Raw genomic sequence first — 19743 nt, 5'->3', positions numbered from 1 at the left:
TGCATTGGCTACTCCTGCTTACAAAAACTTGAAGTAGGTATTTCAAGATATTTCTTGAAGTTATTCACTTATTCCCACAAATATGTTTTATAAGTAACTGAGAAGCACAGGAGAACTGATTTTTCATTTCTTCCCTTACATGTGCATTGGATTCTTGTTACTAAACAGAGCTTCCTAGAATGTTTTAGGTATATCCTATTTAAATATATAGATACTATACAGTTATACAGTTTCTAGTCCCGTAAATAAGTGATGGCCTTGGTAAAATAATTTTTTTTAGTTTGCTTAACACTCTCCCTTCCTAAGTATGAAATATTTATCTGCTAAGTAAGTTCTGTCAAATACAAGATACAGAAAAAGGAAGATGACTTTTTTTGTTTGCTATGACAGACAGTTTTCAGAAAGGAGTTAAAGTGCTATCTGGATGAGATGCAATGGTTTTTCCAAGTCTATTTAGGCAGAAGCTGTGGTTTTGATAAAGCTTACATTAATGTGGGAACCAAACTAATAGTTCCTCAGGTCACCTGCTGAAAGATTAGTGAGAATCAATAAGCAATTACCTATATGATTCAGAAGCCAAAAGAGAGCTTGCTGTTGTGAGAAAGCACAACCACAAAATGGAGGATAGACAAGATTTTTACATTACAAGGAATATTCTATTCCTACTGAATCACTTAAAGTAGAAGATTAATTGACTGAAACTTAGAGTAGAAAAAAGTGAACAAACAGTTGCTCACCTACATAGATAAAGGCACATCAAGGAGAGCAGACGCTCTCCACCATTCACGTCTCCCAGACCCCCACAATATTTGCTTTCTCAATCAGTCAGCATCTCCATGTGCAGTTTAACTCTTCAAGTCCTGTGCTGCTAGCAGACCGTGGCAAAGTCTATTCTAGAAATGCTTGTCAGTGTGACAGTGTCAAAGAAAGGTGTTATTTGGAGGGAGGAGGGAAAGGCTAAGACATATTTGAGCCAGCCAAAAAAAAAGGGGGGGAGGGGAAGACTTTTGCTGGTATATTTGGTACACATTGCATCTCCAATAGGAAAATCTGCTGGTTTAGCTAAGCTCAGAAAAGCTATACTGGCAACACCTTTGTACTGCAGATGAGTCCTTTTTCAGAGATACCTTATACAGGAATGGAAACTACCAAAGTCAACACAACTCCCAGGAGTTTGAAAGTGCTGACAACATTAACAAGGCAGTCAGGCTACTGGTGGCCAAAAGCTATCTAACTACTGTGCCAGCCATACTTCTTCAGAGCAGACTACATTACATCATGCTTAACACCAGTGGTTGGGTATACTCAGTGTCAACTCTCAGGGAACAACCCTGCTGGAAAAACAATTTAAAAATTCATGTAGACACCTCCTACATAAAGGAAAAGTTAGATCAGCAGATATGGAAAAAAGGAAAGAGTACAACCAGGGGGAAAAAACAGCGCTAGGTTACATAAAAAGTCAGAGTACAGAAACCACTGCAGAGCCCTATGGAGCAGAGACAGGCATTTCCCACTCTGAAACACGAAGTGCTCATGAGAACAGTTCAGTTACAAATAATTCAGCTGGAGCAACTGTGCAGCCTAGATTAGAACTATGAATACACAGAGGAATTTAGTTTCCACATACTGTCAGTCCAGTATTATTTAATGCTCACTAACCATTAGGAAAAAAAAAGAAACTAAATTAATTTTTAAATTTAGTGTTAAGTAAAGACTATGAACATCATGAAAAAGATAGATATCTAAGAGAAACTAGAATATAAAGCCAAACTGCCTGAATTTTCCACACTTATTTACAGAAAAATACCTGTCTGTATTTCAGTCTCAGCCTTTATAAAAACAGGCCACTAGGACAACTAACGATTCATATACCACAACTTTTTGCACCCACACCTGGCAAGAAACTGATCCACAAAAAAATACTGTAAACATTGATTAGAATTCCTAAATAAACTAATGAAAAAACAAATCCTGAATTAATGAGTCTTCCAGAATTCACAATATTGCCCTCTTGACTGATATGCATTCAATAAATAGATCCTCTTTGAAACCCTAAGTTCTTATGTTTTCACATAAATTGCTTCCTCCTTAATCAACCTGGGGAAAAAAGCCTCCAAGAAATCCTGTTACAGCATGCTCTAATAAAAAAATTGGATTCCTTTTGTCTTCTTACAGCCATCAAATATTTTAACAAATGAGTGAATGCCCAAAAATGAAAGTATTCACATGAAAAACATGAACCTAAGAAAGAAGGACATTTCGTAAGGAAAGGGAAATATATCTGATGTACAGGGAAAAGCAACATACCGTATCAGGTGACCTCTCTTTTCTATTAAAACTAATAAGCACTTTAAATGTCATACATTAAATGCATGCAAAGAAGTACTCACAAATTATATTAATAGGAATTGCTTAGCAACATATTTCAAACAACAGACAAATACAAGAAAACCAAAAATCCTTCACAATTAATTAATAGAAAGAGAACACATTCATTGAATAAAGGATTTGAATCAAATTATTGTCTCAAATCTCCCAGTTCAAGTTTCCATGACAACTTTTTTTGCTCATGAATAGCAGGTTATGAAGTAGTACCAAACTACGATTCACAGGTACTCTACGTGTTATTTGAGTTTATAAAGTAGGAGTCCCAGTAAAGAGTACACAAAATACATGCTTACGCAGTTCATCTCACAAAGTGCAGCAGTGTACATAACGAAATACAGACAGCACGGCTGTGACGTGACAGTAAGTCTTTCAGTTTGAACTCCGACTGCTGCCTGTATTGGCAGATATTGGAAGAGAAAAATTTTGGATCAGTTGAGGTTCACCATTTCAAATCAGACCTACATTTACAAAATCTTTAATCACTCAAAATGAGCCTAATCAAATTTATTTCAAATTCAAATAAATTTTGCTTGAGATTGAAATATTATTGAGAATTACAGAGGAACTAAAACTCCTGTTAACTTCACAGCGTCACTCCATGAACGACCAGCACCAGAAAGTATAACAGGCTATTCCATTCTCATTATCTCAGCTGTATAAAGTGTAAAGCAAAAAGTTTATGGTGAAAATAACTTTTCTTGTCCTTCCACTGACATTCACCGTGGCATCATTAAAGGGAAACTATTTTAAATAAATATACAGAATTTTGTCTTTAGTTCCTTCACATCAAAAAAAGCCTAAACTTTTGAGGATCACAGGGTTAACAAAGATATGAAGTCAATACAGCACAAGCCAACAAGCTTTTTGATATAAACAGACAGAGTGGACTTTTTTTTCCAGGATAAACTCCTCTTCCGCATGCTCCATTCTCCACCTAAGTCCATCAATTTGAAAATCTCCTAGAATTCATAGTGTCAATTTAAAACAAAGCATCTGTAGCTATCACAAAGCAGGTGTTCAGCCTTCCTCAGAGGACATATCTTTTTTTCTGTCTCCTGAACTAGCTCTGGAGACAAGTATAGAGACATATGAGCTTGCTCAGCACAACCTATTAACTCAGGGTCAGAGCATGGTAAGGAAGCTATAGGATCTCCAGGCCAAAGCTGGCCCAATTCAAGGCAACTTTACCTGCAGTCAGAGCAAATGTGTATCTTTTCACATCTGTCCGTAAAAACGTATTCACAGCCAACATTCCAGAGTCAACTATTCATTCTGACTGACTCCATTTTTAGAGGCTCAACACGACATACAGCAGGACTGAGTTTTAGAGATGTTATGTACTGTACACTTACTTATAGGCATCAGGTATGTTAACTCCCAGAAAAAGAGCTACTAGCCTGAGTTTAGTGATCATATTTGAAAAGACTGGCCATGGTCAGTGGTGTTTACCTGTCTTCCACAGATATCTGTGGGTCCATGCATTATTTCTAACTATGAAAACCAAGACTATTCTCAATAGGTTTAAGAGGTCCTAGAAGACACATGTACCAGAGTGCTTTAAGGAATGTGCAAGGTGTAAACCACTGGCAGCTCTACCCAGCAGGGTACTCTGTTCATTGCCACAGAACATCACTCCCTCTCTCCCATTAACTGAACTGAGATTTCTCATTCTGTCAAGTCACTGAAAACAGATCACATGCAAAAACCTTTTCTGCCATCTATTTGTCAGTAACATTTTTCTCTATAACTAAAGTCTCTGTGTGGCATTGTTACTTAGCTTTCTGTATCTGAACAGGGCATCTGTTTTCTGTCTTCTAGTGCTAATGAATATTTACTCACAAAAGATTGTCACCAAGCACTACTTCAATCTGTTGCAGAGAAATGCTGATTTCAAACGGTTCAATGTCTGCCTGAGGCATTCATTTGACCAAAGCCTTTCATTCACTTGTGAAAGAACATATATTTGTAAGCACTTTCAACCAGCCTCTGCTATTATGTTTTGTTCTTCTACCTGAGATGTTAAGCCACTCACCTCTAAAGAAAAAAAGTAGGTTTACCACAACACATTTATATCACATAAACACATTCCTTGATTACTCTGTCAGTACAGTCTTTCTCTGTTAGTGTTTAGAATGACTGATTTACTAACAAGGGTCAAAGTCACAAGTAAGGTGTGGATATTTTCCTAATTTAGAACCGTGCCTATTGATCCCAACACAAAAAAAAAAGCAATATGAAGAAAATATGCAGAATAAGGGGTCCCAAATAGGCAATCCTAGTATTTTAAAGGAAAGGTTGTTAGCTGTTCTCCCATTAAATATATAGTTATGTTTTCAGTAATTTCTGCAGAACAAAGTATTATGAATACTACTAAATATTACTAAAAACTACTGAAAGAGATATTATGCAATTCCCAGTCATTCACTGTGTGAAGTCTTTTAGAAGTTTGAAAAGTTGGAATAAACCTTACAGATTGGTAGGAACTGGGCATTATCATGATCAAAGTCACAAGACAAATTGTAGGGGGTTAGCTAATTTATCAGATGAATAACACTTCTGCATTGACATAAACATATAGGTGGGCCTGACGGAATGCAGCACGGGTAAGTCTCTCCACTGAGGTTTTATCTGCAAAACGCCTCCGTACTGCAGCACCATGCAAAACATGACAGCTCCAAGACAAAAAATGATATTCCTTTTTGCACATTGTAATGGCTAATTTATATTTTATGACATTATACATCCGTATAACACAACAGGGATGTGCTTGCAAACATTTAAATCCAGAATATGCTCCCAATACCTAAAAACTTTTATGAGCCATCTTTTGGAGCTATATCTATGTCCTACCAGTAACCTTTTCTATCAAGAGCATAATGAGATAAACATATGGTGACTTTTTTTTTTTTAAACAAAGGCTTGATTTGGGGTATTAGGTTATCTGTACAGCAAAGCACACAAATGACTAGACTCCAGTAGAAAGTCCTAAGTGCTCAATCAGCTCCATTTTGTGCAAATAGTTCAATGAACCATACTAAACCATAGCAATGAAGCGGCAAATAACATTATCAGCACAAAGCATAATGAATGCCTTGACTGGGAAGTTAATCCACAGAGTATTTGTGTCAAAAAATTTTTTTACCTATATTCACCCCACTATGAATTTCTGTATGTGCATAACCTGCCAAAGAGGGATTAACAAAATTCAACAGAAACAAAGAGTTTATGTTTTCATGGCATCCACATGAAGTGCAACTCTGCTGGCTGAACAAACCAAGGACCTTGTGCAATCCTGTTGAATTGTCATTCTCTACAAGATGAGACATATTAAAAAGTCAAGACATCTGCTTGCTCCCCTCTCCACCCCTTCCCAGTCTCACATGGTCACAGTGAGGACACATAGAGAGCCTCCACAGCCCCTATTCAGGCTGCACGCCACTCCATAGCTGCCATATCAACAGCAGCATGATCCACAGGTCAGTATCTTTGCAAGGTAACTCTAGGGCTGAGCGGGGCTCTGCTCTCTGCAGGCACTCTGTGCAGAGCATGTTTCCTCAGGCTGAGGTACTACAACCCTGACTCTTGAGAGAAGTAACTCTGCGTGAAAGTGTTCAGTGACTCCCAGAACCAAGCCCAAATTTAGACAATTAAGCAAGCAGTTTTGCGATGGTGAAACCAGTGAGAGCACTGTCATAACTTCAAAATAAGATAGGGTATTTAAACTTGTCAGAAAGAACTGATTGAGCAAGGCTGCAAATTATAGCCAACAAGCCCTGGCACCATGACTGTTTGGAAATTCTGCCTAAATATGTACTGTCTTCAACACAAGACTGGCAAAGCTACAGTGATCTGGCTCTACATATTTAATTCTATTTTCTTCAACTCTAGACACAATGGGTCATACCTTTAAAAAACAAAACACTTCACAAGCTACTTTTAAAATGTGTTCATAGCCTTGTGGTATTTTGCACAGAGACAAAAACAAAAAAATGGCAGAATCATAGAAATTACTGAATTGGTGGATTCGTAGAAATTACCACATAGATTTCACCATTTACAGAAGAAATTCTTTCACATTCCTGCACACTCCTGCTTGTCTTGCCAAAACAGTATCTAGCTCTCCATATGAGATCTTCAGTACCTTCATCGACTTGTTAATGTGCCTGACCGAGAAGGTCCTTGTTATGTAAAATGAAATACCTCCATCATCCTGACACCTTCCAGCCTTCCTGGAGTTTTCTTCTTCTTTCTTAGAACAAGTTTGCTTTGTAAAGCAGCATCATGCCTCAGTTGCATCACAATACACCATGATGGAATAACTTTGCATAAAAAAGCACACACAAGGACACAACATGATTGTGTCATGCGAAAAAACCAATTTGTTTATGATGAAACATAGCAATCTTTTGTGAGCACCTTCTCTCAGATCATTTCAAAGGCAAGCACAAAGGTATAGCCCAATTTTTAATTTACTTGAACCTACGTAGTTAAGTCTTCTCTGCCTTTTTGATGGTATGTATGAGCTTCTGTTTAGTATCACAGCGCTGGAGTTGAGATGATTTTCCTTTCTAGTGTAGTATGTTGCTCTGCTGAGAGTGAGTCATCTTAATCACACAGCTGTTTTAAGTGGCTAGTCCTTGCTTTTTGAGTTGAATGAATTAGGTCTTCTGCAATCTGTGCTGCTGCAGCCTCTTTTTTACAGAACTGTTTATCTTTTAAAGATCAGATAATGGTAATAGACAAATGCCTAGTTTCTGAGCTCACTTACATTTGTGTAAATCTGCAGCTTTGCAGCTGAGCTCAATGGAGTTACTCCACAGGCAAAGTGACGTAAATTAGGAAATGAGTAGGATCCCTTGACTAAAAGTAGTGCTTTCTCTTACATAGCTTTGTAACTTAGGCCCCTATTAGACCTATCACTCTAAATTCCTCTAAGTTATAGCTTCCACACTACCTCTGATACATTACATGCATAGTGCCTTTTTATTAAAAAGACAGAGGAAAGACTCTCAAGCACTAACAAAATGATGTTTTGGTCCAACCTGTTCTCAGTTGCATTTTCCTAGGAAGCAGCCTGGTGATTCACCCGTATGGGGGATTATGCAGCCACATGCATCGTTTTGACCTCTGTATTACTTCTTTAGAAGCTATGTGCCCTTATTCCGCTATATCCTTTATGCAAAATTAAAAAAACAGCACATCAGAAAGATATTTTATTCTTCCCCCAGTGACTAAGCTGTCTTATATTGAAATGTGTCTCACACCCTAACTAACTCATTTCTGCTTTTCTTTTCAATTTCTAAACACCTATCTTAAAACAATGTAAAGAATGTAAATGTATGTGGACAAATGTTTTCAGATTACCTTTAACATTCAGATCTGACTGCATCTGTCTTAATGTTCACTTACTTTCTTAGGCTCAAATCTTATATTCACGCACATTTAACCTTAAGCACACAACAAACAGCACCGTTACCCTGCAAGCATGCAGGTAATCTACTGCTGCTGATTTCACTAGATCTCCACTATGCATCATGCCTTCAAACAGAAAGTCCTTGATGCTGGAAATGACATTTCTAAGGATTCACAGCTAGGACAACAAGCCTCCATTCTCATTTGAGGCAAATGAACATTACTGAAAATGGAGAGACAACGGGCAAATATACCCTAGAAACCAGCCTAGATTTAACAAGTGATTTCATTTTGAACCCTGCATATTTCTTTAATGAATGACAAATAAAAGAGATTAGCTCCAAAAATAGAGAGGTATAAATCCATGAGCAATTTAGGATTTGGAGAAGTGTCCAGGAGGAGTCTCACTAGGCACTACTAGAGTTTTGGCTAGGCTTCAGCATCAATGCTCATCAGTTACTCATCAGTCAGAGGTTTGACTGAAACTCCTGAAGACAGTGATCCAAGCAGGCTCTGTACATGTAACTGTAATTGCAACAGCGTGGGGTTCTGCACACAGAAAAATACTCGAGCAGCTGCCTTGTGCCGAGCCGCACACTGCTAATGCTGTATTAATGTCAACACCTGGAATGCTCACTTCAACAGTACCTTGCAGCTGTCTGTATAAGTGAAGGTCATCCACTCACCTACATGCATAGGAACGAAATCAAGACTTGCACCTAACCTCTGACCCCCCCCCCCCCCAAACACAACTGGATGTTCTTGTTTGTACTGATTGCATATTATTAATTGATTCAACTTTCCCTAAGGTTCTCCAGGCAGATCTTGCCAAACCAGTATTTCAGCAGTCCTGAAGAAAGATCTTACTTTACATTTTACATTGGATCAGTTTCTCTTTTGAAAGTATTGATTTCCTCACCATCGAAAAGATTAAGCATTACAGGGTGTTCTGTGGGCAGAAGAATTCATGTGAGTCCTTAGTCCTCTGTACCCACCCACCACCATGACAATCTCACAAGGCAAGAAATAGCACATGCAGCTGCTAATCTGCAACTGTATGTGTGACCTTTGGCTGGCTAATAGGCTGCCAAAAAGAATATCTAACAGCTGAGTTGTTCTGTCTTTTTTTCTCAGTGGAGGCTTTAGCAACTACAAAGCCACTGGTTTTCACTGGATCTGCAGAAGAATAATTCATTCTAAGATTTTTTTCTCCCCTTTGAAATCAGTTGAAAACGTCCATTATAAATGGCCAATAACTATGGGAAGACCTGGCAGCCAGAAAGCGTGATCACAAAAGTTTATTTTCCTTTGAAAAACAGACTTAAAAAGATTATATTAATAATAACAGGGGATTTGTAATGTGTTGTTCCTTCTGAAAAATCCTTTTTTGACAAAACCTGCAGAAGTGATCAGATCCATCACTCAAGCATGGATATAGACTTGTAGGGCTTTTTACACTCCGCTTCTGGTAAGTGGGACAGCTGTGTGGCTTAAAGAACTTCTGGTAAGGGAAAAGTTATAATAAAATGATTTGAAATGCACAATCTTTAATGCTTACCATGTTCAAAGAAAACATATTATTATATACAGTTGAAATATCCAGTCTTTGTGTTTTCCCCTCTGTGTCTGTGCTCCAGCTGCTTGATTGTCCCAGCACGGGTTATCTATTATCTTCTTCTAGGTTGTAAATACACCACAGGGTATGGGACTATCATCATTTACCATACATTAGCACAGCGCATATGGAGTTCTAGCCTAGTTGGGCCTTAGAGGTATTACCAGGTTTAAATACTAAACAAAAGGGAAAAAGCAGTGCTGAAGAAGTATACATATCACTCTTTTAAGCTACTCAGCTGAAATTCAGGCACTGCACACTACCCTTCTATAGCTTTTCATGGCAATCTTTTTTTGAAAGGCACACTTTAAAACAAAGACTTTCTGGTAACTCCAGAGGCTCTCCTTCCTATTCATCAGCGCCAAAAACCTAGCAACTTTACTGTACACTATTTTTGATGACTTGTTTTTTTAAAGTAATTGAGTGATAATATACTGCCTCCCTTCTAGCCATATGCCAGGGACGATCCCTAGGAAGAGCTACAGTGACAGCTCTTTCTGAGACTCAGATCACCACACATGTGAGACCTGTGCAGAACTATTCTCTGGGCTACTTAACGTTCCTGCCCATCTGCTGGAGTGGCACAGTGCCTGCTTATAAGCTGACATGTTGGTTTCAATAAAACAGAAATAACAATTTTAAAAAAAGCTTACGTAATACTTCCAGTACTCATGCTTCCGCAAGGAATCCCTCCTCAGTCACAGTGATACCATATGCTTCTTTCCCACAACACCTAGTGACACTTGTGCCAAACTTCAGCAGTAGGAGAAAAGAAGACCCTGAGTTCACAACTGCCAGGATGACAGATTGTATAGCAGTGGGAACCTGAGAAGTACACAAAGGCAACATGTGGTGTCCAAACATGTCACAAAAAAAGCACAATTGGCGTCCATGACCTGTAAAAGCACTGATCTCTGAATTGTATTAAGTGTAACTGATATAGTCTAGTCCCTTTCTTCTAACTCCATATTAAATAAATAATACAAAACAGATTTTTCAAGTTCTGTCTCTTAGGCAAGTGTTTTGGGCATTCCAGGGCATTATCTGCCTGGGATCTTCATATCTGTATGTCCACATTACAATGAAGTAATGGCAGACCCAAATTCAGCATAGGATTTGAAAGGCAAGCTGAGTTAATTCCTGTTTGCATATGATCACTGCTAATAAACATCCAGCAAGCCAGGTTTTGCCCTTGTGCAGGAACAGTGAAACCCATTGTTTTCAACAGACTTGCACAAGTCGGCATTTGGTGAGCAACTGCATGGGGGATGCACAAAAAAAGGGATCCAATGTACTCCTTTTACCTGAGCTGACTCAAAAATTAACAGGAGGAAAAGGTGGTTAATGCTTGTTTCTCCCATTCTTCTTGAATCCTAAGTCAGGAGTTAGGACTCTCTGTACACAGAGTGAGCAAATCTGCCGAGAAACTAAGGTCATTCCTGCATGGTCACTTTCTGGGACACAGCTACGTTTTAAAGTTTGATGCAAATGTAATTATGGATGAAATACTGTCTCAAAATGCCATTAATGTCTGGTTGCCAGTTTAGTGGCAGATATTCAGAGTGGTTGCATATATTCTAGTTTTTAACCAGGTGAGATGGTTAATACAACAGTACTGGGGAACTACATCTCAAATTTGGAAATCTACATTTATTCCAGGCATTTAAATGAGGAATTTGAACCTGACCAGCTAACAGCTGGGTCCTCTGCTGAGAAGTCTGAGTGCAAGGACAGCACTATTTAGCCAAGTGAACATAGTGAAATAGTGACATCTATGTTTGAAAACTGTTCCAATATTGATATCAGGGTGCTCCGAAAGACTTCCATAGACTTCATGACCATATTGAGTCATGTGCAGGGGTCTTAGGGCATCCCAGTGCAGAACTGGGTCCGGGCAGAACTGGACTCAGATCCACAAAGCAATATAGGCTCCACAGTGCTGAGTATTACTGCACCGATACCACATAGTCCTCAGCTTTGAAGCCTGGCTCTCTCTACCCTGCAAAGGTAGAGTTAGGTATTTCAGAATAGGATCCACAAAAAACAGTATTTTGAGCAAGTATTACTTATATTGGTCAACAGAAAGGCTAAAGATAAAGTTTTGGCAATTTATGCAGCCCTATGAGAAGGCATCTCTGCAAGGAGGCATGAATTTCTGAAGGATCTAGTCCCTCAACAAGCTCAGCCCGGTATGCAGTGTGCATGCCCACATTGCAACTGGGTACGTCCTCAATGGTCCTTGAACATGAATATCTGCCATAGAGCGGATACCTGTGACCAGTGGCTATTCTGGTCTAAGTTAAAGCCAACAGTGCTTGAGGAAAAATGAAAACTTGTACCCCATTTTCCTCCTGAATAAAGCTATGGAGATTTACAGATAGTTGGGGCAAGAACTGTAAACCTATTTGTGTTGGAGTACAGATGAATACCACACTGTATAATTTATCATTTATAATTCATAGCTCATAACTGCTCTTCGTGAATGGGACAAATATTGTAGATTAATACTGACATTTTTCTTATTGCAGCCTGAAAGGATCTTCTAGTCTGTAATTTCCTAATTAAACAGGATGTGCAATCACAGAATGAAAGAAAAGCTCTGATTATCTCTTAGACTATGTCAGGCCAACACATTTTTCCAGTGAAACTACAATGGTGAGGCTTAATGAGCAGAGTTAATGTAAAATAATGTTAATGCTGCATTTTACCACCAGTGGATAACATTATTTCTCAACTGTTGCATGATCTCACAATTGGGTATTTCATTCTCTGAATCACACACTGCCGTTATTTAAAAAGAAAAATCTCCTGGGGCTTTACATCCTACTCAGAAAGAGTGTATTAAAATAGACTAAAACACCCAAAAGATCAATGGTCATCAAAGAATATTACAGAGGTGTGGGGAGGAAGAAGGGGAGGGAGAGACAAGGAAGAAAAAAGCATGGATTAAACCAGTGTCCAGTCCTGTGGGCTGTCTGCAGCATGACAAAGCAATTCATCCGGCCTGTAGTTTCCTTCCAGCTGCCCTCTTTCATACGGGCTCTATGGGAGCAGGTCACGAGATGCACATATTGTTATGGCAGCTGCAGCCTGCGCTTAGCTGCCTCTTTTCCAAGGATCCCTCAAGAGTGGACGCAGAGTTATTTGATTTCTAGGAAGCACCAGACCTACCGTATAAGCAGAAGGATAACTGTATTGTATGTATTACTGCTCTTTCTGGTCAGGATAAGAAAGGGGCTGGGAAGTACAGCTCACTCGTACCATTAGAAAAAACCACTACCCACTGACTAGAAAAGCTGGCCACCTTTGGATCAGGCAGACATAGGCATGAATGAAATTCTGGATTTGAAATGGTACCATTTCTTTCCTTATTTGTTCTACTTAAGCAATTCCTGGGCCGATTAGACCTAGCAACTTTTAGCAGGGACACATCAGGGCTAGAACTGGAAATGCCAGAACACTGCAGAAAAGGTAAACTCAAGACTTAAAGTCTAATTTATTAACTGTTTTTGAGGTGACAACTTTTGAGTACTCCTCCCACTGTAAGTTTTGTCTTCTGTCCCCAATTATTCTTAAATAACAAATTAATGCCCATTTCCCTACTTCCACATTACCCAGAGGCCCACCAACACATCAACCGCACAAATGACAAGATAAGTCATTTGGATGTAGACAGCAGCCTGCAGAGTGATGATACCCCAGCATGCTTTTCAGAGCATTGTAAAACACTGGCGTTGCAGTGAGCGCAGAGGGAATTGTGACAACTTCTTAAACCTGTAAAGACCAAGAGGCAAAATGCCGATGCATGCACAGGTTTCTCTGCAAGCCAAACATGGTCTGCTTTTTGACAAACCCAGAGGAGCAGTGATCTTGGAACACATTTGCCAGGAAAACCTACTGGTATTTTAGTGCCAGGTGTTCACTCCTGATAATCTGCACAAGAATAAACAAGCCCCTTTCTGAAGACTGAACCCTGTTCTCCTCTACTTCTTAGTTTTCATTAAAAAGTGAAGAATAAGGAAAGGAAGAACCAGACAGGTAGCCCTGGACCTTAGTTTTCTTGCACACAGAACACACCCTGACCAATGGTTATCTTTTCACTATTGTCCTGCCCATTTCCACTGGGCAAGAAGAATCTATTCCAAGAAAATAGAACAGAGGACTCAAGCAAAACCTGAAAGCCAGACTTCAAATTTGTTCAGTGCCAAATGAACTGAGCACCCCACTCCCGGCTAGCATGAACTGAAGGGAAGGGCCAATATGAGACTGATCTGTTAGAAGAAGACAAGTACTTTCACAAACCACTCTCAGAAGCCACCATCACTGCTCACTGCGAGTGCTAAAACAGATCCTCGCTGTGAGCCCTAAAACTCAGTAGCTCAGGTAACTCAGAGAAACAAACAGTTACTATGTTTACTCAGTGCCAGTCTTGACTGAGCTTCTCAAAAACAAATAAACAGTTCAAAGCCATAACAATGCTGGCAAGGCTGTGTGGGTGTATGCTTATGTTATCTAATGTTTTGAAAATAAAAGCTATTTGTAGTGTGCTCATATGCATCAGGAGTTAGACCTAACTTCTTCAAAACAAGTATAGTGTATATACCATATACAGAGCGGGCAAGTGGCATCCTAGAAACAGAATTTATTACTCTTACATGAACCAATCCTCCTACACAGAAATTAACCATCTTTCAGCTTCAAAGAGGTGACATTCTCCCCAGCAAAACCTGGGGCAGGTTCATCTACTGACTCCACAGAGCAGTTCACCCCGGCTGCTGAGCACAACTGCTCACATTCCAAGTCAGTGACTAACATGCTGTTCTTCTGAACCACTTTGAAGTGTTCTTGTTACCAAAACCAGCTAGATATACGCTGCTCCGGAGATCTGTACACCAAGTAATTCCCATATGGACTTCTTGTGGCTTTTTCAGTAAGTATTTACACCCACCTGCAGAAGCATGCTAAAAGGATGGTAAGGAGGGAACCTGTGATTTGGTATTAGCATCTAATTACTAATTACACATTAGTAAGTGAGTCCTGGATGCAAGATGCTCAGAGTTTTTGAAAATCTGGCTTATTTACTACTAATTTGTCTGACCCTGGATTAGGTGCTTCATGTACTCATTTCCGCTAATTTTTTTTGTCCCAGAGTACCACAAAAGAAAGAGTCAGTCACTGGATCCGCATCTGAGGGAAGAAAAAGACTCTTGCTCAAAATTTTTCCCTCCAAGGTAACTTAGTCCACTGTCCTGTTTATAGTGAAAGAAAACATGAAACAGAAAGGAAAACCCCTTCACTCTGAGGAAACAGGCCGCACATGGCTCTGCCAGCTGAAGGCTTGTGATACACAGTGGCTATGGAAATTTATGAAAGTAAAAAATATCCAGCATTCTTAAAGCACTAGCAGTTTGCTGGGGTTTATAATTCAACGCAGTTATTAAAGCTACCAGTAGAAGCTGAGAGGAACTTCAGAGAGGGCTACACAGGTTAGGTGAATAGGTGAAATTCAGTAACAACAAACACAAAGTAATGTGCCTTACAGGGAAAAATTTATAGGCAAGAGCCCTGCCCTAAAATGTTCCTAATTTATAGTTTCAGTTCTGAAAGAGACTGATATGTCACTGTAGCCAACCCAGTGTAGACCTCTCTCTGTTAATAAGCAGATACTGTTAAGAAAAGGAAACAAGATGTTGAAGTCCCTAAGGACTGGAAGAAGGGATAACAACAAAAATACTTTAGCGCCTCTATAGAACTCAGTGGTGTGGATTCATCTGGAATTTTATGTGCTGTTACTGAGCATTCCACCTTTAAACAGGCAGAATTATTTCCAAATAAGTTCAGAAAAACACAGTAAGAATAAAGAAAAAGAGAGACTGTAAGACAGGAATGCCTCCCTTCTACGGAAAACGGGTGAGAATGCGTAAAATAATGAAGGCCCCAAAGCCTGGGAACTTGTTTGCCCTGACTCATAATGCGAGAACCTCCAGTTGAAATAAAAGGTGAGAAATGGAAATCAAACAAAATATTTTTCCATCCAACCTGCAAATAAACTGTGACCTGTGTTAGCACAAGGAGCCACAGAGAGAAGAGCTGAGCAAGATCTAGGCACTTCTACAGCTGTCAGGAGTATCTGGAATGCTGCTAGTTAATGGTAACACCCTCTGGGAGAAACATTAAGCTTCATGCTTCTGGAGTTAAGCCAGTCTCTAGCACAGTCTCACAATTCACGGGCGACTTCACATTGGCTATTGCCAGCTTCATACCCTTCCCCTGATTCATGTGGAACTGACAAAAAACAGGATATGCTGCTAGACAGATCACTGCTGTACTCAAGCAATTCCTATGATCCCAGCAATCAGCAGCAACCTGGCAATATTGCCCTTCCCACATTCCTTGGTATTATTGGCATTACACTGACCTCTGGTGGTTGCCAGGAAAAACATGTAACGGAATGAGGCAGCCAAAAGGTAAGGAATCACACACCCTGCAACTTCTGTGGGAGCTCTGTTCAGTGAAGGCATGCAGAAAGTCTTGGCCTTGAAAGTGCTCCAAATCACTCAGGACAACAGGCCAGGAGCAATACTGTACTGATGACTCACAGCTCACAAAGCACTCTAAAGATACTTCAGCTTTTACTCACAGTGCTTCCATGAGATATATACTCTCCTTATCCGCTTGTGTTGCAGTTTCCTATAACATCACTGTCGTATCTGTGTACATATCAGCCCCTTTTTCCATATGAGGAAAAGGAAGCAAAGAACAGCTGGATCTGCAAGCTTTCTCTGCAACACACACCCCAAACCGGACACCGAAGACCTAGACTAAAGCACGTATGTTAAACTGCAACCCTTATTGGCTCTGCTAATGTTACACTTACCCATTTTTGTTTCTTTTGCGTTACTTTATGTCATTTTATGTTATTTTATTCTATTGCACACTTTAATCGTGCCCAAAGCCAAAAGTTTTTGGTCCTGCTAGTCTCAGTGGCCTGTTTTGCAGCTTGTTCCCACAAATACTTGCACTGGCACAACTGATGGAGCAGTAAACTAAGGTTTGGGAGCAGGAACAAGTGGTCATGAGCCAGGAAGGGCAGGAACTGGTTTTCCTGCTCAAGAAAACACAACAGGGAATTGTATCCTTGCAGGTTAGTGTTGGAATTCACTCAGGAAAACTAAGGACACACCCGGAATGGGTGGAACAAAACAAGACATTTATTACAGACTTCAAATTGTGACTGCTCATTAGTGCCCCAGGAAATCAATGACTACAGGGCTGAAGAGCAAGAACGGTTTCTACAGCACTTTCCTTGAAGAGTGAGAATGAAGGTTGAATTGGGCCAGATGATATACTTCATTCTCCTTTGCACGCAGTGGTACATTGATAAAACTCTAATGCAATTTGACATGACTTTATCTCTCTGTGGGGAAAAAAAAATGTCTTCATTTGAGGAGGTTAGTTGCCAGCTGTTGAACTATACTTTAATAAAATTAAGTAAGGGTGGACAGAGAGAGCATTACCACTGTGCAGTGCTTTCTAGAACTGAAGTCAATGCTATAAAGGCCTAAATAAGCTCTTTCCGCGCTAGCTCATCAGAAATACTCTCAGGTCTGACAGAGAACTCACTGCATGCTTGCAGGTCAGTGGCTCAGCTCAAATTCCCCAGAAGAGGCCATTTAAGCTAGAACAGGGCTTTGTATCAGAGCAGCTAATTCACTTATGCAAACTATGCAACATGTGCAGTAATCCGTGGCAGAACAATGAGACAGACTGCTGGGACAGCCATATCTTAGCCTGCTACACCAAGAGTCATCAGCACCTTCTGTCAAAGCCCCTTAATACTTAAAGTGGCAGCTAGGTGTCTGCTTCCACCTCCAGAGGATATATTCAGTCACTAGATAACTGAGAATTATTGTTAATTATGTCCTCGAGCAAGCATGTCCTGGCTTCAGAGGGATAGTTGTAACAAAGAAAATGCTCATGGATTCAGAAACTACAAATCCAGGTTCACTGTGATCATCTACGCGGACCTTCTGTATAACAGAGGCCCTGAAGTCATTTATTTTTCAGTTACATCACCACTTTCAGAAAAATCCTGTCTCTCATTGGATTAAATCAATCAGACTGATTTTTAAAAACCTAGCAATGCAGGGTCTCCTACAGTCCTTTGTAAATTGTTCCACCGATTATTTATTCTTGCTGTCAGCAAGTTGTTCGGTGCGGAGAAGAACTAGGAAAACCAGGATAGCACCTGTGACCTATGTCCCTAACCCATGTCTGTCATATGAAAAATCTCTCTGGTCCCCTCTTCTCTAATGGTATCTGATTGTTCTAGTAACAACTTCTGGGCACAACTGAAATGACCTAGTTTTCATATAATCAGTTAGTGTTTTATAACTAAAAAATGCTTTCTCAAGATGTGTGCCTATCTGAGCTCTTCTGTATCCCGAGGTACAAATAACAAAGGGCACGCACATTAAAGGTTTTTTCTTTGCTATACTGTTAGCTTATGTTATTGAAATCTGGACTAGCTTAACTTGAGTCAACCTCTGTCCAGGCAGCTGTCCTCAAGCTGCAAAGCAACACCTGCCTGAATGAGCAGAACACAGTAACAGGCTTCCACTGCTTTACTAGTGTGACTGTCAGCAACGATCTGATCTGTGTCCTCTGCAAGACCAACTGCTTTTGTGTTTTCAGCATCATTTTACTAAAGTGCTGACCTTTATGAGTGCATAAGAGCTATAGTTGAGGCAATATTTGAGTAATACTTCAATAAAGACAATTTTCTTCCTGGGGAAAACAGCACTTGGATAAAACAAAGCCAGTGAAGGTAAGCATGATAACACTTGTGAATTTGCTTAAAATTAATGTTAACAGTATTGATTAGTCTCACTATGAAGTTAAACAGAGCACTAATATGCCCTGTCTACATTAGGGGTATGCTCAACATGACAAAAGAATAAACTTCCACCGTGCAGACTGCAGACTGAGCCTAACTTACCAGAGAAAGAATCCTGCACTGTGAGAAATCTGTACACTTCTCTAAGCCAGAAGCTGCCAGTGCTGACATTGCCTGCCCTGAACTTTTTTTTTTTTTTCGCTTTTATCTTTTCTTCCCAGCTGTCAGGGCTGCCATGAATCACACTCAGGCGTTTGGCAGCCCTTTTATGACCTCCTGTAACTTAGCTGAGTTGTCACACGTCAGGCTGCGCTGCAGAAATGACTTGCAATTGTGGCTTTTGGACACCAAACGTAACCACTCTCTGCTAATTCCAAGCAGGGAAGGAGCAGCTAGAAGAAGCAAGCAGGCCGCAATGGCTATATGCAGAGAGCAAGAAAGACAGATGACAAAAAAGCAGTGCAGGTCTAAGGTTTCTCTACAACTGTTACCAGTTCCCGCTCTGGAGCTCACTCTTTTTTCTCTACACTGTCTCAACTTATCCTCCAGGTGTACACAACCCCCCCCGCCCCAACACACAGTCTTTTGTACATTATATGCACACCTGCCACTTACAAGATCAGCAAATCCGGAGACTGTGCCGTCATGCCTGAGCCTCTATCAGTGTTCGGACATTAAATCTCCAGGGCTATTGCACACCTCCTCGCTCACTGGAACGGAGGATACTTTGCACGCATACAGGGCAGAGCTCTCCTCGGGGCTCACAGACCAGTGCTCCAGGCAGAGGAATTCACAGGGTCAGGATGCCCACATGTAGTAGTCTCTGTATGAACTTTATTGCCTTTCAGAGGAGAGCTTCTGCTAAAAGGCCGACCTAGCGTGTTCAGGAGGGAGCCCTAACCTCGGCTGAGAGCAAGGACCACCTCTAGCCATGTGAGTCCTCCAGAGCCTGCTGCTGTGGAGGATCATGTGTCCGCAGTGGGAGAGTTTATTTCACAGTGTGAGCTTTAGGCATAAAACACTCCTTATGCGTCGATATAACTACGCTATCAGGGCGCAGGCTTGAACTAGCCATACTGGTAAAACCCCTACCGTGCGCTCGGCTCGCTGGCGTAAAGATGCCGTGAGTACATTAGTGCCGCTCCCACAGAAGAACAGTTACACTGGGGAATTTTCCACCGCAGCTACTTAAATCAACACAAAACCCCGAGGCAGAGGGCCCGCAGCAGCCCGCACCCGCGGGGCAGGGGGCGGCGCGGGCGGCTCGCAGCACCGCCCTGAGGCGGCCGCCGGCAGCGCCGGGGCGGGAACGGCAGCGCACCCCCCGCGCGAGCTCAACGGTCGCGCTGCGGCACTGCGCCTGCGCGCAGGCGGGGCTGGGGGCGGGGTGCTCCCCGCCCGCGGGCTACTGCATCGCTCCATTCGGCCGGGG

General features: G+C 40.8%; 1 long non-coding RNA gene across 1 annotated transcript in view; it reads right to left on the bottom strand.

Moving 5' to 3' along the window:
- LOC104150978 (uncharacterized) overlaps positions 1-19664 on the bottom strand; it is a 98372-nt gene extending 78708 nt beyond the window's left edge. The window contains exon 1 of the long non-coding RNA XR_695708.2: positions 19404-19664. This is a non-coding gene — a long non-coding RNA (uncharacterized lncRNA). The remainder of the gene's footprint in view (positions 1-19403) is intronic.
- Positions 19665-19743: the final 79 nt, after the last annotated feature.

This window comes from Struthio camelus, chromosome W (assembly GCF_040807025.1).
Source record: "Struthio camelus isolate bStrCam1 chromosome W, bStrCam1.hap1, whole genome shotgun sequence".
In the NCBI taxonomy this organism is placed as follows: Eukaryota; Metazoa; Chordata; class Aves; order Struthioniformes; family Struthionidae; genus Struthio; species Struthio camelus.
Note: the sequence above shows the minus strand (reverse complement) of the source record. Positions and strands in the feature narration are given on the sequence as shown.